This window comes from Taeniopygia guttata, chromosome 8 (genome assembly GCF_048771995.1).
Source record: "Taeniopygia guttata chromosome 8, bTaeGut7.mat, whole genome shotgun sequence".
Classification (NCBI taxonomy): Eukaryota; Metazoa; Chordata; class Aves; order Passeriformes; family Estrildidae; genus Taeniopygia; species Taeniopygia guttata.
Window position 1 is genome coordinate 14,365,013 of NC_133033.1, and position 13,118 is coordinate 14,378,130.

The 13,118-nt window shown below is 43.5% G+C and overlaps 1 protein-coding gene and 1 long non-coding RNA gene across 2 annotated transcripts in view; one reads left to right on the forward strand and one right to left on the reverse strand.

Moving 5' to 3' along the window:
• DDAH1 (dimethylarginine dimethylaminohydrolase 1) overlaps window positions 1-13,118 on the reverse strand; it is a 56,803-nt gene that overhangs the window by 41,954 nt on the left and 1,731 nt on the right. The window lies entirely within an intron of this gene.
• Window positions 3,501-11,755, forward strand: LOC140684590 (uncharacterized). The gene is made up of 2 exons (XR_012057042.1): window positions 3,501-7,264; window positions 7,301-11,755. It is a non-coding gene; the product is annotated as an uncharacterized lncRNA (long non-coding RNA).

The window sequence follows — 13,118 nt, forward strand, 5'->3', positions numbered from 1 at the left end:
AGCTCTACATTAATTACTGGCACCTTACAGTATTGAGCTACATCTACTTACACACTTGCGTCATAAGCACAAGCCTTACAGTTAAAAGAAAAAGTCCTTTCTCTTGAAACCTAACATAACATGTAGAATACACACCAATTGCCTGATTTTATTCTTTCCATCCTTCTGGTCTGAAAGCATTTGCTAAATCTACATCCAGCTGCCCATGCTCCTTCCTACTCCAGATCAGGCAATCAGTGCTTGCACTTCTCTGATGGCCATCTCGCTAGGACGATTCCATATCCTATGCCTCCTACTAGAACCACAGCTGCAGCTCATTCCAAGAGTAATCATATTTAACATGATTGTCCACGTGTATTTGGTAGGACTAATAAAATCAACATGGGTTTTCAGTACTTTTCATACAACTCCTGAGAAGACCAGTTTGTGACCAGCATAGCACTTTGTGGCATATGTAGGTTAGTGGTGAATCTGCTTTCAAGAACGCAAAACAAGACACTATTTTTAGACACAGCTTCAGGGTTTATAGTAATCTGAATAAGACCTTACACACTGTATTATTAGCAGCCCTTGGTTTACATTCCATCCAGAAAAACACAAACCCATCTCTTAATTTTAGGACTACTGCTGTATGTTGGAGGACTGGCAGACCTTTAGAAGTCTCCCATTAGGCTTCTGGTTTGTGTGCAGCAGTCTTGTATAGAGGGTAAGGAAACTAAGCAAAGTGGAAACTAGTTTAAATTCAGAGAAGTCTGGCGCAGAATTATAAGCAGTGCCTTTAGTCCTTAAGATGAAGCATGGACAGAGCACATTTTCACTGCACAAAAGCTTTTGGCTGTTTCTGGTGGCTGCTGACATCTGTGCCAAAGTTCCCCTAAGGATGGAGAAACGAGAAGGATAAAGTCATGCTCAGGAAATATCAAAGTCAGGCTGTGAAACAGTAAGCCCTAGAAGAGACAGGACACTCTTGCAGCTAGCAGAGGGGACGGTCATGGGAGTATTTTCCCATCAGTGCCACAAACACCGCTGCCTTAGTTCAGAGCTTGGATAACAGTCACCTTTCTTTGTTTCACCTTCCCCTGAATTTACTTTTGCTACTCCCCAGTCAACCTGAATGGCCAGGACACAGAGCCACAGCAATGTGGGCTGCAGGGGAGCCACAGCTCCAGCTACTGGGTCAGGCAAAAGCATTGGGCAGATCACTGCAGCCAAGTGACAGGCACCAAAGCAGAGATGCAACACAAGAGCCCTGTAACACCTCCAGGACCAAGGCTGTCATGACCTCAGTTTGATTAGGGCATCACTGATGCCATTGGTCCGCACCAGGCTTCAGCACAATGGGCTGATGTCTGTGAAGATGTTGGAAACACAGAAAAACGCTCACCATCCAACCCTGGCCACGCCAGCTCTAGTCCTGCTCCTGCAAAATCTCTGCAGTCAGCCCTGCACAATGCACAGCTGGCTTGATGCTCTCCTGGCAGAAATGGCTTTCGGGCTGCTCATGGCATTATCTCAGATACAAGATGGATGCCACTCCTGGCAGCCTGCCATTCATCAAACCCACCTAGAAACAGCTCTGCTACTGCCATTTGCAGGCATAAAAAGACCAACAGGTCTAGTCTAAAATTTTTTGCAATTGGGTTAACTGTGAAGTCAGAGCATAAGGTCAGAAGAGAGTGGCACCTTTTTCAAATGGCTCCTTGCACTCAGAAAATGCATACTTACTTCCTATTACCAATGCTGGTGTTTTCAGGCTCATTTAATCTATAACATATTATTCAGGAAAAACCCGTTGATCATCTCCACAGCACAAACTGGCAGATTATCAACTGACAGCTGTCCCACAACAAAATAGACCCTGAAGTGCACAGGAGACTGTTCTCCCCTGGCAGCTTTCTGCAAAGGCTCTTCTAGGACACTCTCTTCTATAACATTAAGCCTTTAAGCCTGACTCTCAATATATTAAACCTCTATTTGCCAAGCATTCACATTAGGCCTTTCTAAGAATCATTTTGCAAAGCTTGGATGGCAGTATGTTTTCACAGCTGATGTGGAAAAGCTAGAAACAACATTTCCCAATGAGAAATCTCTGCTTTACAAAGTGTGCACTGTTTCTTTAGCTTAATCTGACTTGCTAAGGGAGGGAGGGGGCTGCGGAATTCTTTTATACTGTTGACATAAAACATCTCTGACTGTCTTCATGGTGGAATCATTCCATTTCCTAGTATCTGCTCTAGGATGGATATCCTGAGGCAGGGAAGAAAAAATAAATCAACATCTGACCACAAACCACCCATTGCCAGTGCTAGTGATGGCTCATCTTATGTCACTGGACACCCTGATTAAGCCTGAACACAAGTTTTCCCTTGCCAGGTGGGAGGAAAACACCAGCAAGATCTGTGCAAGGTTAAGACAGGGCATTTGTGACCTTCAGGATCACAGCAAGCGACTCATTATGAGTCTGCTAAACAGCTATCAGTATTACAGCTTATTCATAATACATGAACAGCTTAAATGGGTCACAGAGACCTGTATATCCCAGCAGCCTGGCTCCAAAAGTGGCCAGTACAGGCAGCTTAAGGAAAGAATAACACAGAACAAGTACAGATTGCTGCTGTCTCCAGTATATTTTCCCCAGCTTATTGCAAGAGGCAATGCACATATTTGCAAAGCCAGCTATTGCATCTGGATCAAAGAGTTAAAACAGCTATTGATGGATCTTTCTTTCATAGTTGACATCCAGCTGTACTTTTGCTCCCCCCACCCCCCAACATCCTGGCAATGACTCTGACAGTTCAGTTGTGCATTGCATGACAAAGTACTTCCTTCTGCTGGAATCTGCTGCCCGGGTATTTCTCTGGATGTTGTTTTCATACTGTCAGTCCCAGTTCATGTACTCTGTACCATTTGAGATATTGTAGAACACTCCTATTTCTCCCCTCCCCTACTCAAAACAACTTTGAGCTGAAGGCATTTATCTAATTAGTGTCACTTCATGCAGGAACAGTCCTACACTGCAGCAAGGTCTTCTCATCCATCCACACACCTTTTCTGCTTATTCTACATTTCCAAAATGGGTAACCTGAACCTCACACAGCATTTCAGGTCCAGATGAATAACCAGTTTGAGCCAAGTGAAGAAAATGGCCTTTCAGCAATACTGGAGGTATACAGTGCTCATCTAGAAGGAACTGTCCTAAGCCAGAGCTCTCTGGTCAAGGCAGGCTGGTTGGTTTGTTGTGTGACAATACGATCACATTTCAGAATAAGATAAAGTTTAACAGAAACATTTACTTTAAGGGACATAAAAATAAGCGATTTCTGTATGGCAGTGCAGAAGCTCCATTTTGTATGGATGAGATTTTCACAGTTGGACTTGCCAGCATTAGTGAAGATGTGGCATCCTGTACGATACATACAGTGTTGACAAGGGCTCTCCCCCATGCAGACAGTCAGGTCACTCCCCACCCCTTTCTCTGACAGTGTGCCTCTCCTGCACTGACTTCTGCCCTGCATTGGTGGTGGTGGGGCTACCTTGCAGTTTCTTTCCTTGCAACCAGTTCAAAGGGATTGAGAATTATTAGACAAATATCAGTAAGGCCAACACCAGACTAGTGTCTGCCTGATTTTCTTTTGGAAACCTACACTAAAACCAGCTTATTCTGCACACATTTCAAGCTGCTGCAGCCAGAAGGAATGTGGAAAAGGATTATGAGAACCCTGTGCTGCCTTCCTGTCTAACACCCTCTACTCCAGGAAATCACCATAGTTAAAAGTTTCTGAATACATGTGGCTACAGGAGTCACCCAAAACCACCTTGCAAAAAAACCTGGCAAACTTTGCAGAAGGCCTCAATGAGACCTTTCTACTGGAAAATACATGCATTCCATTCATATCATCCTCCATTACTATCGTTTCTATGAGTTCATTTTTGCTTCTCAAGAGCGCTGCTCACTCCAGCTCTTGCTAGCACAGGCACAAGTATTTCCATTAGAGTCTTTTAGGTGGTTCAAAGACATGAACAAGTGCATTAAACTTCAGCGAATACCTAGTGGCTAGCAATAGCCATGCCACCTCTCCTCTGTAAAATGTCAGAAGAATGTGAGATTCATCACTTTCACTATTTTAAGCACAGTGATCACAGGTACACTCAGTACTTGGGTAGGTGAAATGCTCCACAGTGTTTTCACTGTTTGCAAAATTAACTCCTATAGGGCTGCTAAATGTCTCTACTTCTACACAGAGGCATGGTCTGCAGTTTACCACTAAACATTTAAATTATTTTTTAAAACATACCTTGCTGTTTCTGAGAGCACTTCAAAAACTAGCTCTATCTCTAAAACACTTGTCTTTCTAGCCTGGGTTTGCATGGAGATGGCCATCTCCATGGCTGCTGGCCTGCAGCTCAAAGGACATCAACCACACTGAAATGCAGAGACATTTGCACAAGCAGGATTCTTATCCTGCAACATCACCCTTTCTGAAATACAGGATTCAGCTTCCTGACAGCTCTTACATTAAAAGCCTCAGAAAAAGCAAAGAGAAATGCAAAATCAACCACAATACTGTCAACAGTGTCCAATTATGTAGCAGTTTTGTTTTGGTTTGCTTCAGTAGCCAGCTGGGACTGAGCTGAGATAGACGATTAAACCTTGCCAGAGAACTTCAGTTGGCATCCGGAGACAGGCGTGGATAGCCAGATCCTTTACTATTAACATACATAATAAACCCTCCAGAAACAAATTACCACCATTGTTTTTCAAAGATGATGCCAAATACCGAATCTCTAGTGACATGAAAATGAGTTCTGCAAGTCTTGAACGAGCTGATTTTTATCTATTTGCGTGATTTTAATATTGACTCTGAGACAGAAAAGCAGCACCTTAGAGTGGTATAGGTGATCACTGGCCTTGGATGAATGCAAGACCTGACTCAGTACATCTCAGCCATAACACATTTTACTTTTTTCTTTTTTCTGGAAGATGAATTCCTAATACTGCTATAAAAGGGGCAGCAATAAAAGATATTGTCACCTGCTGCTCTGGGTACATCATTTATCTTCACCCTTGTCTGTGACTGACCAAAGTGACATCAAGAGTGAAGCTCTCTTACACCATAAACTTGATTAGGGATATGCTTCTATAATAAATACAAAAAAAAAAAGCAGAATTATTTTTCAAAAGGATGAATGATCAGTAATTACTGACAGTAATGTCTTTCTTGGTAGGAACATATTTTCTGTATTCATAACTTCTGTTTGGCACACCTGCCATTAACAATGACTTCTACACAGATGTGTGTGTGTAACTCATGATTAATGAAGACTGTTCTATACATAACTTTCATTTCAGGTCAGCATTTAATGACCAGATCTACATTTTTGATCCAGCACTATTTACTAGGAAATTTTTGACAAAGACAAGAAATCCTCTGAAAACTGATGAACACAAGCATAGACACTGCTTTCCCAGACTGAGCTGCTAAGCTCACTAAATATTCAGTATGAATATTGAACTTGCTATACAGTCACTTCCCACAGCATCCTCAGCAGAGTCATGCTGAGCCTGCAGCAGGGGCAGAGTACCTGCTCCAGAAACACTTCAAAATAACCAGAAACAGTGGTAGAAATTAAAGTCTGCATGTGTTTATTTTAATGAAAAATATCTGTGCTAAGATCAGCCAGGCTTGCTGAAGAGTTGCATGCTCCAGTCACCTCACCAAGAGAGATGATGGGAGACAAGAAGCTTAAGTGCACAACCCATCGGGCAGACTGCACTGGGGATGTTATGAAACCACCTTTGAATCTTAAAACAAAAATTCCAGAAGTGACTGTGGTAAACTAGTTTTTGCAATGCTTTTAAGTAAGGCAGTCACAAAAAAAAACAAACAAAACCAAAACAAACAAAACCCCACCAAAATACACAAACAAAACCCCACCAAAATACACAAACAAAACCCCACCAAAATACACAAACAGAACTACAAAACATCAACTATTTAGGTTCAATTTGAAAGTCCAAGCAGAAGTTTCTTGGCAGGGGGAACAGGGTAGCTCCAAGCCATAAGTGTAAGTCAGAGCATCAGCAAAGGATTTTTTTACTTAGTGGAAATGCTTATGATTATTTGGAACCTTTAACTGCTTAGCATTTGCACTGAACCATAAGCTCACCAAGGGCTATTTATCACAGCTAAAGGAACACTGATTAACAAAGTACAGAAGCTGACATCAGGCTTGCACAATAATAGAGTGTCCACAAGAGATTAAAATACAGGCATTTAATTTGGGTTCTGACTTTTTTTAATCTTCTGGTCAGCAACTGGGATACTTCTGAGAATCTTGACATCACAATTCAATAACAAGGTCTAAATATGGCTTCTACTAGAAAAGCATGAAACCCAAGTTGCTCCTAGACTGTTCTTAAAGATTGTTTTACAGTTCTATAGATAGAAACCAATTATAATGAATACAGTCCACTTATATTGATCTGACTGGAAGCTACTTCCTAAGATTTTCATTAAATAGGGGATCTCAGAAGCAAAACTGAAAATTAAAAAATACAGTTCATGGCATAGCCAGTTCACCCAAAGTGTTAGCCTTATTAATGTAGGGTCAGAGCTTCATCAGCAACGAACTTTTAAGACGAAATAATCACATATCCAAACCAAAAGGCACAACTTAAACTGTGAAGCAGACTGTTTTTGAAATAGTCTGCTTATGAGGCTAAAACACCCATTCTTATGTATACTGATAATTACATTGGGTCCTGGTAAAGGTCTACCTGATGTTTCCTAAATTAGTGGGTTTTTTTAAACTTCTCAGTACTGTTTAAGAAACTTTTCTCCTCTACTGCATGGTTTTCCTTTAATTTATATACTAATACAGAATACACTGAAAATTAAAGCTACTGACATGATAAAAGAAAACACTGAAGCTGATTCCAATATGAGTTACTTCACTGCCTTCTGTAACCCATGATGGGCATCATCTTGGAGAAAGTCTCCAAGTGACATTAACTTTGTAGAAGATCATTACATTTGGGTTTGCCAGTTATAGGCCCCAAGAACTACCAAATCCAACATTAAAACTCAGGTATGCATCTTATCCAAAGTTTGGCTGGTGCTTCTTAAACTATCTTCAGAATGACAGAAAAAATGCTGATGGTATCTTGCATGTTTTCACTCTAATTGTAGGGTTAGACAGAGAACATGATGAAAAAGATAGGCTAAAGGAGTATGCATATATGGCTCAGTATAGAATGGGAAAGGTATTAAAAAACCCACTCTAACAAGAAGGTGGAAAGGTATGTAATGTCATCTCTAACTCTTGTCAGCATTCATGTAGAGTGTTTGCCCATGTTTACTTACCTGCTGTTTTAAGTACTAAGCAATTACACTCTGGTAACCTCTTGCTTTCTATCAGAAGTTTTCTAGGTAGAACACCAAGGTGGTCTGGATGATCAAGGGAAAAGCACAATAAGGATGTGCAAAGGGGTCAGTGAAAACATAAAGGACTACCATAACTTGTGTGGCAGTTTGAAGAACCATGAATTATTTAAAATGGCAATAAAACATTTATTCTCTTGCTTCTCAAGTGACCAGCCAGTGCTAATCCTCCATGAAAAGGAGAGAGATTCCTGACAGTGCCAGCTCAACCAGGGAGCAATGGTACCCACCCAGCAGCAAGCCACAGCCTCACTAAGCTCTGCACACACATAACTGACAGAGCTCAGTGTGAGTATCCTGAGCTGGGCTGCAGGGAGAGCCCTGCTCTTCCCCCAGTGCTGGACAGCAGCACTGAGCATCCCTGTGGGAGGGGTGCTCAGGTACAGGAGCTCCTCTGCTTGGTTCATCCAGCTTGGAGGTGTCACTGAGGTTTAGTCAACTTGTGCCCAGCATCAAAACTGCCACCATACAGGAAAAAGAAAAAAAAAAAAAAAAGGCCACCGACATGAGAGAGGAGACTCCCTTCTGAAGGGAACAGAAGGCCCCCCATGCAGACCAGATCCCCTTGTTAGGGAAGCCTGCTGCCCCCCAGGGGCCCTGGTTAAAGACAGAAGAGAAAGCTTCCTCCCCTGATACAGACCTCAGATTATTATCCATTACTGATTTTTCATTGTGCAGCATAAAAGTCCCAACAAGAAGTCTGAGGGCAACCAACAGACCTCAGAGCCTTGGGACAACTGGTTAAAGGATCAGGAGCACAAGCAGTATTCCCCTCTAGCTTTGTAACTGCAGGAAGTGATGAGTGAAGAAACAAGAGACAGCAGATCAATACCTGGCTCTGAGCCTGATGTCACCAGCAGAATTTCTGGGTTTTGATAATGGGTAGGTTTACACAACAGTAGGCCTGCTGGAGACACTCGTCTCTCTCCTTGCAGAGGAGTTAGCAGGACTCATTGAGCCCTAGAGTTTTAACCAATGAGCAGGACACATTGAGCACTAGAGTTTAGAGTTCTAAACTAGATTTGAAGAGAAAAAGAGACAAAAACCAGGCTAACTAGAGATAAGCCTGGGGGCAGCACACCAGCGTTTGAGGGATGGTGTGCCAGTGAGGCTGCTGAGACAGCCATTTGCTGTCTCAGTGGAAGCAGGGGATGCAGATCCATGTGGTAGCAAAGGGTTACTGATGTGTTATGTCCCTCTGGATATGGTGATTGTGAACAGAGAAGGACTGGTGAGTGATCTGGTGGCTGAAGGCCACCCTAGGAACAGCAATCATGAAATAATTTTTGATTATTGTAGAAATTTGCTTGTTTAAAGGACTGGTTGATAGAATCCCTTGGGAGGCATTACTGAACTGCCTAGGGCTAGGAAGGCTCTCCAGAGGGATCTGGATAGGCTGGATCAATGAGCCAAGGCCACTTCTACGAGGTTCACCAATACCCAGTGCTGGGTCCTGTGTTTGGGTCACAACAACCCCATGCACACAACAGCCTCGGGACAGAGAGTCTGGAAAGCTGCCCAGTGGAGAAGGACCTGGGGCTGCTGGTTGAGAGCAGCTGAACATAAACAGGAGCCAGCTGTGCCCAGGTGGCCAAGAAGGCCAATGGCTCTCCTGGCCTGTATCAGCAGTGCTGTGGCCAGCAGGAGCAGGGCAGTGACTGCTCCCTGTGCTCAGCTCTGGTGGGGCCACACCCCGAGTGCTGTGTCCAGTTCTGGGGCCCTCGGTTCAGGAAAGACATTGAGGGGCTGGAGTGAGCCCAGAGAAGGACAGTGGAGCTGGGGAAGGTCTGGAGCACAGGTTCTGTGAGCAGCAGCTGGGGGGGGCTCAGCCTGAAGGAAAGAAGGCTCAGAGGGGACCTCATCACTTTACAAGTACCTGAAAGGGGGGTTGTACTGAGGTGGGAATTAGTCTCACCTCCCAGATCAGAAGCAACAGGACAAGGGGGAAGGATCTCAGCTTGCACGAGGGGAGGTTTAGATTGGATGTTAGAGAAAATTTCTTCACTGAAGAGGTTGTCAAGCTTTGGGCTACCCAGGGAAGTAGTGGAATAACCATCCCAGGAGGTATTTGAAGGATGCATAAATGGGACACTTAGGGACATGGTTTACTGGTAGACTCAGCAGTGATGGCTTAACAGTTGGACTCTACAATTTTAAAAGGTCTTCTCAAACCTAAAGGATTCTAAAGGCTTATGTGTGTATGCTGTAAAACAAAACCCCCATAACATAATTAAATTCAGGAGCCAGCAGAGCCTTAAATCTTTCTCCTGAGCCTAGCTTTTCTATTACTTTGAAACAGACATCATTAACCTGCAGGACCATCTACACCTACAGAGAGAATGGAAAAAGTGTCTTGCATTTAGCAGCAGCTATGCTGTATTACCTCAGTGTATACAATACATAAATAACTTAGTAAACTCTTTTTGCTTTCTGGGTTTTTTAGAAACCTCTACCTCCTGGTCTGAGCACTATCCCTGCAAGCAGTAAGCTGCAGCTGGGGCAAAAGGCCAGTGTAGGTTGCAAGTATGGCTCATACACAGCTACACAGCCATGAAGAGGCTCTACAGGGTGGGAGGGGGTGGCAGCTGAGGGTGCTCAGCACTGAGGAGCAGGTTACCTGGCCCAGCACAGGATGGGCTGTTGACGAAATCCTGCTACAAAGCAAGTATATTTGGGAAGAGATACCAAGAGATGTTGAAAAAGCAATCAGGTGGTTTCCAGTTAGGTGGTTTCTCCAATTCTTGTTGAGAGGATGGGATTTGACAAACAGTCCTTCACTGCTCATTCTGTCCCTCACTGCTGAAGGACCAGCTATCCTATGCCACATGAATGCAGTCACAAGTGTCCCTAGCGTGTCTTGGGGGTGTAGGGAATAACAAAAGTCTTGGGTAGAAGTTGCCTCTTAACCAAGGAAGGCAATACAGTGAGTTCTTCAGCAGCTCCTGTAATTTTCCCAGCACCAACTAATTCTCCATTCCCTATTTGGCAGCTGAGAAGAGGCCAGGTCACTGGTGGGTGCATTTTGCTGAGCTTTGGGTTTCCATCTATCTGCATAAGCACAGAAATGGTGGAAATGCTGTTTTGTGCTATCCCAAGCACATTAAGACAACTTAGGCAGCAAGAGCAATGTGCTGATGAGGGCTCTTCACAGCAACTAACCCTGCTGTATGCAGAGGGTGACGTTGAGAGTTTATACTAGAGGAATAAACAATTGAGAGCATACTGCTGGAACAAAAGGTGCTGGAACTGGCAATCTGATCAGTGATCACAACATTTCCACTGGACTTACTCAACTTAAGCATCAAGTGCACTGGTGACTGCACACAGCTAAGCAAAACACCAGTTTGGGCATATTAGCAATCTACCTCTGGCTTACTTCAAAAGCCTTTACCTTTCTGCCAAATCAAAACTCCACAGAAACTATGAATTTTAAAGTAAGTTCAGAAGCTTATAACACAGAATCATAATGCCTTGAAATAAGTCTGACTTGCAAACAAATCATTAAATGCATGACTAATTTTTCTACTTTACTAAAAAAATACTGGGCTCTTTCCCAGCACTGCCTGAACATGACCAAATTTAATTCAATTCTTTTTTTTTCTCCTTACAATAACTTGGAGCAAGAACAGACATAACCCTAGATTTTATTTTGTTTTGTTCCAGACAGATAATCAGTAAAGAATCCAGTGTTGCTGTGGGGATAAGCAATAATATCTATAAACCCTGAAAGCTCAATCAGTGCTATTACAAACTACTGCAGAAATCTGTCTACTGCATAGTGTTACCGTAACTGGTGACAAGCCTTCTTAATAAGGAGTCTAGTCTGTGAAAGGAAAAGCTGTATCCTTCTTGAATACTGCATTATAGGTTTTCAGTAGCATGAAACGGAGGAGATTCAGACAGTACTGCTCAGTTCATGCATCTGGCAGACAGTTTATCAGAAGGCAGAACACACCTGAAACAGCACTGTTCCAGCTGTGTATGCAACCAGGCTGTTGTGTTTGGGATGCACCTCAGCAATCCACTGTGCTCTTCAGTTTTCACTGGCATGATCAGGCTTCAGAGCTCAACCTACCACATGCCTCTTTGGCAGGCTTCCTGGACACAAACCCTCCCTCTATTAATTACTTGCAGAAGTGGTGCTCTACCACCCTGTTTCCCTCATCCTTTCCTGTCTCCTCTGCCCCTGCCTGCTCTGAACAAAAATACATCTAACACTTAAGAGACCAGTAAGACAAGTCTAGCTGTGTCCTACCTTATAGGGAGGCTCAGGTCAGGAGTGCATGATCAGGAGTTAGGCTTTACTGGGTTAAGCCAAGCACATGCCAACTGTACTGCTAAAATATTCATGGGTTTGCACTTATGTTACATAAAAAGAAGAGATTGCAGTTTGAGAAACCAGTGCTTACACAGACTGCATCCACCCTCTTTCCCTGTCACCAGTACAAGTGACAGTGCACTACAACAGTTTTGGTTCACTTTCATAACAGCCAACTGATGTAGGACCCTTCCTTTCCTGAGGCAGCACTTTGCACTTGTCCCTGTTTAACCATGAGGTCTCCACGGGTCAGCCCCTTTCTTCTGCCTGGTAAGGACCCTCTGCACACCCTAGACCTCAATGGTATCACTCCTCACCTTTGCCCCAGTTTGGGGCCACTCACAGCTCAATAAAGATGCCCCAATCTCCTCTAGGTCACTGATAAAGGCAGATTTGACAGGACAGATGGTAGGACAGACCCTGCAGCAACAACTAGACTCCAGCAACCATCTCAATAGGGAATTCAGAGACTGAACATAAACCTCAGAAAATTATCTTGGGAGTCTGCTAACAGACACTCAGTGGGATTAGCAAGAGGGTCAGGAGCAGGCTCCCTCAGCACAAGGTGCCCACATGCCTCAGTGCCTGGACTTCCTGAGCACCTGTGGTTGGTACCTCCAAAACCAAAGCTGGAGGCAATAAGAGCAGAGAGGCTTTGGGTACACGAGGAAATAGCCTCTCATGCAGCTCTTTCTGGGGACTCTATGAAAGTGACATTATCATAGATGTTTGCCAAGATGTCCAAGGCACACACCAAGCCCTCCACCACAGCACACAGAGCTCTGGGTAGGCATTCCTGCTTTCTAAAGCCTTTGCCATTTCACTGTTTTCAATATGACATCCTGGTCACTAACTACTCAACACAGACACCCCAGCTAAACAAAACTGACAGTAACCACGCTGGGAGGGAGAGGATGCCTTGGAGACGAGAGGGATCAGGAATAGGCAGGTAGCATACTGCACAAATGAATACCTTGTCCCTTTTTCCACAAGACACTGCTGTAACGATGTTATCAGGAGGAAGAATTGTTGTAAATAACAGTTAAACGTTCAGACAAGACTACACGGCAGTGTCATACATTGTTAAAACTTTAAAAGGATACTTGTTCAATTTGTTTCATTTTTACTTCATAGAAAACTCAAGGGAGGGATTGCTCCATCATTCAAGAACATTAATAATATTCAAATTATCCTGAAAGCTCTGTCTCTCTCTTGTTCGTGACTCTGTCTGGACAAGTCACTCATGAAAAGAAGTAAATCCCTCCTCCTGAAGGGGAAATGGTACAAATGGCAGCAGGACTTACAGAGCTACATATCAGCACGTCATGGGAAGGACAAGTGAAAACTCGCTTTGATTC